The 12,764-nt window shown below is 42.2% G+C and overlaps 1 protein-coding gene across 2 annotated transcripts in view; it reads left to right on the forward strand.

Annotated features, from left to right (window-relative positions):
* Positions 1-2,505: 2,505 nt before the first annotated feature.
* The window catches only part of dhx58 (DEXH (Asp-Glu-X-His) box polypeptide 58), a 48,695-nt gene continuing 38,436 nt past the window's right edge, over positions 2,506-12,764 (forward strand). Inside the window, exon 1 of one of the 2 annotated variants that reach the window (XM_072249720.1) lies at positions 2,506-2,593. The gene's annotated coding sequence lies outside the window, so the exon portion shown is untranslated. Of the gene's footprint in view, positions 2,594-2,632; positions 2,839-12,764 lie in introns of those variants that run through there. The other variant, XM_072249721.1, reaches the window with a different exon arrangement.

Genomic DNA, 12,764 nt, shown 5'->3' on the forward strand with positions numbered 1-12,764 from the left:
TACGGTTCTATGACATCAAAATTGACATTGTGGTTGATAGTGAGGAAGAAATTTCCAGGAAGCTATGAAACAAACATGAAGGTTCATTTCTATGGGCAAAGAAATTTGATCATTGTGTTCCATGGTACTTTGTGATTTATAGAGCCAAAGGCTAAAAATAAGTGGGAAAAGGCCTTGCATTGTGAGTTTTGATATTCCTTGTATTTTTGTGAAATGAAGGTTACGTCAGCTGTGCCTCCAGATGGAGGGAACTTACAGAGCAATTTGAGGGGTTGCTGTTCGGTCACTGGAGGAGTTGGGTGTGGTGGGGGCAGGAGATCAGTCAGAAGAGCACTGATGATAACATTTGCAATGGCACATATGGTAGTTATCATAGCTAGACTTGATTCCTGTCTTGAAGATGGTTACTCCGATGGCATCTCTTAAGCCCCTGATGCATGAAAATGAAAAAGCTGCAGATGCTGAAAAATCTGAAATAAAATAGAAAGTGTTGGAAACACTCAGCAGGCCAAGCAGCATTTGTGGAAAGAGAAACTGAGTTAATGTATAAATCAGTTCTTGCATCAGAGATGGAAGTGTGTGGAAATGAGTAGTTGCAGAGAGGGTGGGAGAAAGCCTCATTGGCACTTTTATTTTTACTTGGCTGCTGGCCAAACACAGGGGAGGAACAGAATTTGGTGATGATTTTGACACAGGTATGATTCCTATTTGGAATTAGGCTTAGAGCAAACCAAATGATTTTGTTTGGTACAATGGTTTGAGTTGCTATGCATGGGATCATTTGCCCCCTAAAGGACCCCTGCTAAAAAAAAGTAGCTTCTCTGCATTACATGCTTCCGTGTTGTTGTTAAGTCATACAAATTCAAAGCACAGCAATCTATCATAACTATATCTGGGCAAAATAGACCAGATTAATCATACTTCCTAGCTCTATATCCAAATATGTGAGAAATGGAGGATGCATCCCGATCCCCTTCATGTGCTTTCACCTGTCATCTACCGACCGCTGTCTCACCCCTCCCTCTCATACCATCCACACTGGGCTGGGTCTCAATCTAAAACATCAACAATTCCTTCCCCCGCCCCCCAACTCCCATCAACAGACTTTAGCTGCTCAACCCACTAAGTTTCTCCAGCAGTTTGTTCTATTTTTGAAAGTTGATGTGGAACTGCACTTTGAAAAATTCCCCTCCCCTCTTTGACAGTTCTGTGATTCTTGGTCTCATCGTGCCCCCCACCCCCGTGCTTTTTGCTCCATCTGCAGGCTTTGTGTCTCCCTCTTAGGTAATTCCTCTCTGTTTATATCAGTATTGCTTAGTTCTGCTACTAAAACCCTCAAGCGACTGAGGAACAGCTTCTTCCTCTCTGCTATCTGATTTCTAAATGGACATCGAACCCATGAACACTACCTAACTTCTTAAAAATTATTTCTGTTTTTGCACTACTATTCTTAATTTAACTATTTAATATACATATATATACTTGCTGTAATTAATTTATTTATCTCTCTATATTTATCATGTATTGCCTTGTACTGCTGCCGCTAACTTAACAAATTTCACGACATAATGCGGTAACATTAAACCTAATTCTGGATCTGATGTATTTGGCAAATTTTTAGCTAAAAATTTCTCACAGCCCTCAACCCCATTAAAAATCCTGATCCTTAAGCTAAAATAACCTACACTTTAAAAAAAAATTCTATTCTGCTACTTTTAAAGTGGAGAGAGGAGTGGATTTAATGACACTTGGTTTTATCTGATGTAATATAACAGCCCATTTCTTTTTCTTTTTTTAGGTTGATTAGGTTGATTTAGATTAGGGTTTTTATCCCTTTTTTTTTATCTTTTTCCATGATATTTTTGTATTTTTTTCTATATATTATTTTTGTACTTTATAAGATTTTGGAGGTTAACATCTGTGTGTTAACTGTGTTCAAAATTTACATACAAACACACTAATTATTAACAATTTATTAATTATGTAACAATGTATAGCTTTGTGTCAATTCTTTGTCATGCTTAAGAATTTGATATTAATTAAAAAATTGAAAAAGAAAGAAAAAAAATGAAAGGTTAATACATTTATATAAATAAATCAGAATGAGGTTTAATATCACCGGCATATGTTGTGAAATTTGTTAACTTAGCAGGAGCAGTACATGATAATATAGAAAAAATATGGTAAAAAAAACCCTGTACTTTTAAGGGTAATGTCTATAGTCTGTGAACGAGAAATTGTGCACTAAAAGTTAAAATCTTTCCTCTGTTGACTAGATTAGCTTGCAGTTTCAATTTTTGATCAATATCCTGTCAATCCACTGGTACAGATCAGAACATTGTTTATTTATGGCAAAAGTGAGTTTTTTTTTCACTCAAATGTCATTTGAACTTCAAACATTTAGTTTCTGTTGGTAGTCGATGTACCCCCTTTCAGGGCCCTTGATGCACGTACTGTACCAGCAGACTTTGTTTCAGTTTCTATTCCGGAAGCAAATAGAACGGAATTTAGTGTTCTATTCAAAAGTGAAGGCAGGATCAGATATTGTCATTTCCTTCGCTGCTCATCGGAAAAGAACAAAAAGGGCTTAGAGGTGAGTTGGGTTTTTGATTCAAAAAAATGGTGTTTGCATTTTGGCTGGAGCTTCTGCTGAAATTCTCTTTAAAATATTTTTTCGAGTTCAATTCCTGCTTGGGAGGTTTGAGTGCAAGAATCTAGGCTGTGGTCCTAGTGTAGTGCTGGTGGGAGTCCAGCATTATCGGATGTGCTGTTTGTTGAATGAAGACCCATCTGCTTTCTGGAGCATCTAAGACATCGGAACTTAAGCATTGGAATAAGGTTTAATATTACTGGCATATGTCATGAAATCTGTTGTTTCGCTAAATGTTGTGTAATTATCTGGTTACCTGTGGGAGCTTGCTATATGCACTTTACCTTGGTAGTACCTTACTCCTGTGGATGTAAGTGACATCCTGAAATTGATTAAATATTGGCTTAGTTTGACTAAAATAATTCTAAGAACCCGACTGTAGGTATGGATTCCACATACAGTGTTTGTTTTGTTTTCCTCTCTTGTGTGGATGGCTGCTTGAGCTTGAATGCAGATTTATCAGTTTCAGCAACCCCCAACATCTCAGGCAAGCAGCCGTTCTTTGAGTGTGTGCCACTGTGATGCAGTTTCATTCAATGAGTGATTGGTAAGTCCCAGTGAGTTGGTTTTTAATGTATGTCGTACCTTGAAGTAACCGTAATGAGCCAAATCTCTTGTGAGATTTGTTAATTTCGTAGCCTACAGGCAAGGTCCATTGTTGCAACGAATGCTAAAAGGTGCAATCAATATTAGTCATGTACATTCAGTGGCCACTTTATTAGGTACACCTGTATATCTGCTCGTTAATGCAAATATCTGATCAACCAATCAAGTAGCAGCAACTCAATGCATAAAAACATGCAGATATGGTCAAGAGGTTCAGCTGTTGTTCAGACCAAACACCAGAATGAGGAAGAAATTAGATCTCTAAGTGACTTTGACCATGCCAGACAGGATGCTGATCTCCTGCAGTTTTCATGGACAACAGTCTCTATAGAGTTTACAGGAAGTGGCGTGAAATACAAGAAAATATCCAGTGAGTGGCCGTTCTGTGGGCGAAAATGCCTTGTCAAATAAGAGAGGTCAGAGAAGAATGGCCGGACTGGTTCAAGCTGACAGGAAGGTGACAGTAACTCAAATAACCACATGTTACAACAGTGGTGTGCAGAAGAGCAACTCTGAACACACAACACGTGGAATCTTGATGGGGGGGGGGCTACAGCAGCAGAAAACCACACCGGCTTCCACTCCTGTACCTAATAAAGAGGTCACTGAGTGGATAGGGTGGAGGAAGCATTGTCTTGGAATAGTTTTAAGGCAGAGGAACTAAAATACTCAATGAACAAGAAAATCAAACAAAAATAGGAATGTGGAATTGAGATTATTATAAACTCTGTCTTAGTCCCATTAAATGATGGAGCAAGTTTGAGGAGTGAGTGGCTTATTTTTGCTTCCAATTCATGTCCTTGTATTTCCTGGATCATGCCATAGACAGTGCAGTTTAAGTAAGTATGAGCTGGGCTAAAGGGTCTCTTTCCTGTCCAATAACTCTATGAATTTTTGTATCTATGAGCAATCTGTGTCACGGCAAACTGGAGAGTGAGAGAAAATCTTTGATTGAATCGTGATTTGAATTATAATAACGTTAAATTTCATTTTGCTATCTACCACGGAGGACAATTAAATGCACCAAGTTAGTATATTTGTAACACTCATGGGATATTTATGTCAGTGCACTTTCCACAAAATTTGGATAGATTTCCAACTTCGCTGCTTAAAAATAACGGAAACAACACCGATTGTAGTCGGAAGTGCCCCTGGAGGCCACCTCGGAAGAGGCGTGGGTGTAGATCAGGGTTACAAGTGCGCTTAAGGAAATGAGGTTTTGAACTCCCAATACCGACTATATTGCTGGCAAACGTGCAGTCTCTGGTGAATAAAATCGATGATCTCAGAGCTAGGTGCTGAATCACCCTGGGGACATTAGGACCATGTGTGTTCTTAGTTTCACGGAATCCTGGTTCACCCCTTCCGTACTGGATGCTGCAATTCAGATTGACGGGTTTACTATACACTGTCAGGATAGATCTATAGAGTCTCTCAAAAGCAGAGGTGGAGGAGTATGCCTCATGATTAACTCCCCTTGGTGCACAAATATTAGATTAGATTATTAGATTCAACTTTATTGTCATTGTGCCGAATACAGATACAAAGCCAATGAAATGCAGTTAGCATCTAACCAGAAATGCAAAGTATAGTGTTATTTACAAAATAACTGCGAATCAAAAGTGCTACAGCACACAAATATAAAGGTACTGAGATAATACAATATGGGTGCAATACTGCTTATTGTTGTGATGAGAGGTTCAGCAGGGTCACAGCCTCAGGGAAGAAGCTCTTCCTGTGTCTGCTGGTGCGGGAGCGGAGGCTCCTGTAGTGCCTACCGGATGGGAGGAGAGTAAAAAGTCCATGGTTAGGGTGAGATGCATCCTTGATAATGCTTTTCGCCCTGCCCAGGCAGCGTTTATGGTAGATGTTCTCAATGATGGGCAATTGGGTGCCAATAATCTGCTGGGCAGTTTTCACCACATGCTGGAGTGCTTTGTATCAGTGCTGTCCCAATTCTGCTCACCACACCTGGAATATGTAGCAGTAAAGTGTCGTCCTTTTTACCTACCATGGGAGTTCTCTCGGGTCATTGTGGTAGCAGTTTACATTCCACCTCAGGCTAATGTCAAGCAGGCTTTAGATTATCTGAGCAATGGGATCAACATGCACAAAACAGCGCACCCTAACGCCTTCACCATTGTTTTGGGAGATTTTAACCAGGTCAGTCTGAAAAAAATCATTAAGCAATTACCATCAACAGATAACTTGCAATACCAGAGGAAACAACACACTGGACCATTGTTACACCACCATCAACAATGCCTACTGTGCTATTCCATGCCCTCACTTCGGGAAGTCTGATCACCTGGCTGCACTTCTACTCCCTGAGTATAGGCAGAGACTGAAGACTGCAGCACCTGTACTGAGGACCAAGAAGGTATGGACAAGGGAAGCACAGGACCGCCTACAGGACTGTTTGATTCGGTGGACTGGATGTATTCAGGGATTCATCTTTGAATCCGGATGAGTATGCTGCAGTTGTTACCGACATAATTAAGACCTATGTGGATGTGTGTGCCCACAAAGACTTACTGTACATTCTCAAACCAAAAGCCGTGGCTGAACCAGGAGGTACATCGTCTGCTGAAGGCTAGATCTGTGGCATTTAAATCTGGCAAACCAGGCCTGTACTGGAAAACCAGGTATGATTTGCGGGGGGCTATTTCAAGGGCGAAACAATTTCTAATGAGGTTGGAGGAGACATCAGATGTTCGGCAACTCTGGCAGGGACTGTAAGACATTACTTCCTACAAAGCAAAACCCAATAGCATGAATGGCAGCAATGCTTCATTACCAGATGAACTCAATGCCTTCTATGCATGCTTTGAAAGGGAGAACACAACTACAGCTGTGAAGATCCCTGCTGCACCTGATGACCCTGTGATCTCTGTCTCAGAGGCCGATGTTAAACTTCCTTTAAAGAGAGTGAACCCTCGCAAGGCGGAAGGTCCCGATGGAGTACTTGGTAAGGCTCTGAAAACCTGTGCCAACCAACTGGCACGAGTATTCAAGGACATTTTCAATCTCTCACTGCTACGGGCAGAAGTTCCCACTTGCTTCAAATAGACAACAATTATACCAATGCCAAAGAAGAATAATGTGGGCGGCCTTAATGACTATCGCCCGGTAGCACTCACATCGACAGCGATGAAATGCTTTGAGAGGTTGGTCATGACTAGACTGAACTCCTGCCTCAGCAAGGACCTGGACCCATTGCAATTTGCCTATCACAATAGGTCAATGGCAGACGCAGTCTCAGTGGCTCTCCACACAGCTTTAGACCACCTAGACAACATAAACACCTCTGTCAGGATGCTTTTCATTGACTATAGCTCAGTATTTAATACCATCATTCCCACAATCCTGATTAAGAAGTTGCAGAACCTGGGCCTCTGTACCTCCCTCTGCAATTGGATCCGTGACTTCCTAACCAGAAGACCACAATCTGTGTGGATTAGTGATACCATATCCTCCTCACTGATGATCAACACTGGTGCACCTCAGGGGTGTGTGCTTAGCCCACTGCTCTACTCTCTCTATACCCATGACTGTGTGGCTAGGCATAGCTCAAATATCTTCTATAAATTTGCTGATGATACAACCATTGTTGGTAGAATCTCAGGTGGTGATGAGAGGGCGTACAGGAGTGAGATATGCCAACTAGTGGATTGATGCGGCAGCAACAACCTGGCACCCAACGTCAGTAAGACGAAAGAGCTGATTGTGGACTTCAGGAAGGGTAAGACGAAGGAACACATACCAATCCTCATAGAGGGATCAGAAGTGGAGAGAGTGAGCAGCTTCAAGTTCCTGGGTGTCAAGATCTCTGAGGATCTAACCTGGTCCCAACATATCGATGTAGTTATAAAGAAGGCAAGACAGTGGCTATACTTTATTAGGAGTTTGAAGAGAATTGGAATGTCAACAAATACACTCAAAAACTTCTATAGTTGTACTGTGGAGAGCATTCTGACAGGCCGCATCACTGTCTGGTATGGAGGGGCTACTGCACAGGACCGAAAGAAACTGCAGAAGGTTGTAAGTCTAGTCAGCTCCATCTTGTGTACTAGCCTACAAAGTACCCAGGAAATCTTTAGGGTGGACTTTAGTACCCAGGACTTCTCCACTCAGAAAGGCAGCGTCCATTATAAAGGACCTCTAGCACCCAGGGCATGCCCTTTTCTCACTGTTACCATCAGGTAGGAGATACAGAAACCTGAAGGCAGACACTCAGATTCAGGAACAGCTTCTTCCCCTCCGCCATCCAATTCCTAAATGGACATTTGAATCTTTGGACACTACCTCACTTTTTAAAAAAATATACAGTATTTCTGTTTTTGCACATTTTAAAAAATCTATTCAATATACATAATTGATTTACTTGTTTATTTATTATTATTATTTTTATTTTATTTTTTTCTCTGCTAGATTATATATTGCATTGAACTGCTGCTGCTAAGTTTGTCATAAGGGGGCGATGGGAGCGGACCCAAATGCAAGACACAGACACTGAATTACTAGGAACAGGACTCAGTGTGTCAACAAAGCAGGGGAAGTGGGGAAGAAAGGATGCTGGACATTGACACAGGCCCTGGACGAGACTAGGATGCAGGGCCTGGGCTAGGGCATGGACAAGAAACATGGAACCCGGACAAGGAACTAGGAACAAGGAGCCTGGACTAGGGACACAGGACTCCAGAACTAGAGCCTGGACAAGGACCCGGAACCTGGATCTTGGTTGAGACTAGGAACCTGGGTCTTGACTCGGAACCGGAATCCAGGTTTAGGCTAGGACAAGACGTGGCTACAGGACAGGACATGAGACTCCTGGACAGGACGAGGGAACTCTGGGGCTGGGTGAGGTACTCCTGGACTGGGCGAGGCACATGGACAGGACAAGAACACAAAGCCTTGACTTGGTCTTGGGAGACAGGAACCTCGAAGCCTTGGACTGGGAACTCAGGGACCTCAGAGCCTTGGACTGGGAACTCAGGGACCTCAGAGCCTTGGACTTGAGCACAGAAAACATGGAACACAGAGCCGGGACCCCTCCTTGGGAGCAGGACGTAGGGCTGGGACTTGTACACAGCACACAGAGCCAGGACCCCCTCCTTGGGAGCAGGGCCAAGGGTCGGGACTCTTTCTATACACAGAACACTGAACACGAAGAGACAGTTCTCCACTCAGGGTAGCGGCAAATGACTGGACATAAGCAGCAGAGGCGAGGACAAAGAGACGGTTCTCAACACACAGTAGTAGCAAACTGCTGGACCTACCTAGCGAAGGCGAGGACACAGAGAGACAGTTCCAAACAACCTCAGACTGTTCCTTATCTTGACAGAGCAAGGCCCCTGGCTTGCTCTGGCGGTTGAACTTGACGGCATTACAGGTGAAGGTTGCAGGCGAGGCTTCAGAAGGAAGGAGAAGGGAAGGGAACAGTCCAGCAAATGAAGCTGTCTGTCTGTCTGTATCTTGTTTTACGGCAGTTGGCATCCAGCTTAATGGTGCATTACCGCCACCCTCTGCTCCAGAATGTGCACTAGACATACATTCTAAATCCCTTCACCCAATCACACACACACACACACACACACACACACAAACCTACACTTCACCCTCCCATCTTTGACCATCCTAGTATCCTATTCCTGTTTATTCGTCATATTCTATAAAAAACCCCTGTACCCCTTAAAAACGCTAAAAATACCCGGACTTGTGCTCTCTCACCCATGCCCAGCAACCCTTTTAATGTGAATTCCTGCATCCCCAACTCCCTTAATTTATTTCTCATCATCTCTCTCTGTATCCCATACTTCCTGCAACACAAAACTACATGTTCTACTGACTCCTCTTCCTGACGTTCCTCACACAATCCTGTCTGGTGTTTCCCTATCATTTTCAATGTTTTGTTTAATGCACAATGCCCCAGCCTTAACCTAGTCCACACAATTTCCTCTCTTCTGTTTCCATTACCTACCCTAGTAACTGCAACACTCTTTTGTATTTGATATAAATGCCTCCCTTTCCCCTCCCTGTCCCATCTTTCTTGCCGCATTTGGTTGACTTTTTCCCAGATTACACACTTAACCTCTGCTTTACTGATACTAATGTGTATTTCCACATTTTTTTTCTTTAACGTCCTCTTTGCCAACTCATCCACCCTCTCATTCCCCTTCACCCCTACGTGTGCTGGAACCCATAGAAATTTTACCTGACCTCCCTGATTTGCAATTCTTGTAACTAACTGAAGGACTTCATAAAGTACATCTTGCCAACTGTTTGTGTGAAAAGACCTTAAACTTGCTAGAACTGAGGATGAATCTGAGAATATCAACACTTTGACTTGTCTGGCTTTCTGCACCCATTGCAACGCAACCAACACTGCTAGCATCTCCACTGTAAACACCGCTAACTTATTAGATGTTCTTCTGCTAATTCCTTTTGCTGGTATTACCACCCCAAACCCTGTCACTCCTGTTTCAGGTTCCTTCGCACCATCCGTATAAATGTGAGTATAATCACTATACTTTTCCATCACATGACAGTTAAATGCATTTACCAAATCTGTTTTATATCTTTCTTTCCTTTTTACCTCTAACAAATGCCAGTCTATGTCAGGCCATACAAGCTTCCATGGAGCTACAACCGGATAAACTACTGAAGGACTTATCCTCAGATCAAATACTCCACATTCTTTCGCGATATCATTCCCTACCCGACTAAAGGTATCCCTCTGAAACCTCCCATTTTCCCAGCACTCCTGCAACACTCCTTTAGTAGGGTGAGAATCATTGTGCCCCTGCAAGTTAGCCCAGTAGTTTGCCATCAGTTGCATCCTTCTTAGTTCCAAAGGCATTATTCCCATTTCTACCTGTAGGGCTGACACTGGTGACGTTTTAAAAGCCTCACTGCACACTCTCAAGGCCTGAGCCTGAATCACATCCAGTTTCCAGATCCTGATATGGTCTGCCCATGTTAATCGTGAATCAAATATAACTCCCAGAAATTTAAATGATGCAACCCTTTCTAATTCAACCCCATACATCCTTAACTTCTTCCCTACCTCAACCTTTTTCCTGGTAAAAAATACAGTTTGAGTTTTGTCTACTGAAAATCTACATCCCCAATCATAACCCCACTCCACCACTTCATCAATTGCTTCTTGTAGTTTCCTGATTATATGGTCCATGTTCCTGCCTCTTTTCCACAAGGCCCCATCATCCGCAAACAGTGACCTACCTATATCCACTGGTACCTTTGTGAAGACATCATTGATCATAATGATGAAAAGTAACGGGCTAATCACACTACCTTGAGGTGTGCCATTTTCCACTATGTACTGTTTTGATAATTCTGATCCAATCTGAACTTGAATTTTTCTACCAAACAAAAAATCTTTAATCCAATTAAAAACTCTCCCACCAACCCCCATCTTGTGCAGTTTAATTAATAATCCTTCCTTCCACATCATATCATAGGCTTTTTCAATGTCAAAGAACACTGCCACTACTGACTCTTTATTTGCCTGGGCCTTCCTTATTTCAGTCTCTAACATAATCACTGAGTCCACGGAATTCCTTCCCTTTCTAAAACCACTCTGATAACTTGCCAGCATTCCCCTTTTCTCAAGCTCATATGATAACCTTTCTGTTATCATCCTTTCCATTATCTTACATATACTTGATGTTAATGCAATTGGTCTGTAGCTAGTGGGTTTTGACAGATCGTTGCCAGGCTTCCTTATTGGAATTACTACTGCTTCTTTCCATGCACTTGGTAATCTTCCCTCCGCCCACACTCTGTTATAAAAATGCAGCAACTTCAAGAGCGCTCCTTCTCCTAGATTTTTTAGCATCACAGAGCATATCAGATCTTTCCCTGGGGAGGTTGGTCTCGATCTCTTTATTGCTCTCACCATTTCTGCTAATGTAAATAGATCATCAATTATATCATCTGTTCCTTCCCTCCTGCTTAACACACCTGGGTGTTGGCTCATTATTCTTTCTCTTCTTCTTCTCCCTTCTTCAGACAAATTTTCTGAACTGTCTATCAGTACAAATGACTTGGCCATGACCTCAGCCTTATCCCTACTGGAGACTGCAGTTTCCTCCTCAGATATCATTACTGGATATTCCCATTCCCTTCTGTCTCCTCCCATCCTCTTAATCATTCCCCATATCTCTCCCACAGGTGTTGTTCTTCCTACCTTGTCGCAAAAACTCCTCTAACTTGCCCTTTTAGCTTGATGTATAGTTCTTCTCACCACTGCCTGTGCTTTCTTATATTGAACCAAATGCTGCATATTATGGGTTCTTTTAACTAGCCTGAATGCTCTATTTCTGTTTTCTACAGCCTGACAACATTCCTCTGTCCACCATGGTACCAGTTTTCTATTCATCCTATTTTTACTCCTAGGTATAGATCCTTCTGCTGCCATGATAATTGCTGAAGTCACCTGACTGTTTAATTCATCTACATTTCCAGAAATATCAATCTTTGTCAACCCTTCTTCACTCAACTTCTGGAACTTACCCCAATCAGCTTTTTCAAACACCCACTTTGGGGTTCCGCCATCTGGTCTTACTTCAACTCTTTCACCCACTGAACACAAAACTGGGTAGTGATCACTGCCTACTGTTGAAGCAGTCCAAACTCCCCAGTTACTAATGCCAGCCAAGGTATTAGACACTAACGTAATATCTAACACTGACTCAGTTCCTGTTGTTATATCTATCCTTGTGCCGCTACCATCATTCATACACACCAAATCCCTTTCTTCCATCAAATCTTCAATTACCTTTCCATTTGGATCTGTGATCTGATCCCCCCATATTGTGCTATGAGCATTGAAATCTGCACACCACACTACTTTGTCTGTTTTGTCCTTGTATCCTTAATAGGCTGTCCAAATCCAACCTTTTACATGGATTGTAGTAGTTAATTATAACCACTCCCTCCCCTCTCTCCCACACTTCCACCACTATGTATTCCTGATCATCTCCTTTTTCCAGTACCCTATATGGTATACCTTGCTTGATTAACATAGCACAACCCCCCCCTCCCCCTAGATTTCTATCTTTCCTTATCATTGTATACTCATATACCACAAAGTCTAAAGCTGGTTTTAACCAAGTTTCCTGAATACACACTACCTCCGGTTTTACAACCACTTCTTTAATAAAGTGCTTGAATTCCTGGCTATTGGCCAGTAAGCTCCTTGCATTCCATTGTAAAAGAATCACCATAATTAGTATTAACCAACACATGACACTTCCTGGCTTGACTGATTACTGAGGTTCTCCCTCACTTCCTCCCATGTCAGTCCTACTAACCCTAAATGGTTTACTGCTGCTTTTACCTCCAGCAGAATTTTGTCACTTTTTGACTTTACCTCAGCCGTACTATTAATCACTCCTGCAATGAATGTTACTAGAGCCTTTTTGTCTACATAAATCCTGTCATTTGTTCTTTGTTGCATCTCTCGTATCCCTATTGCTCCCTGTTC

Source organism: Mobula birostris, chromosome X (genome assembly GCF_030028105.1).
Source record: "Mobula birostris isolate sMobBir1 chromosome X, sMobBir1.hap1, whole genome shotgun sequence".
NCBI lineage: Eukaryota > Metazoa > Chordata > Chondrichthyes > Myliobatiformes > Myliobatidae > Mobula > Mobula birostris.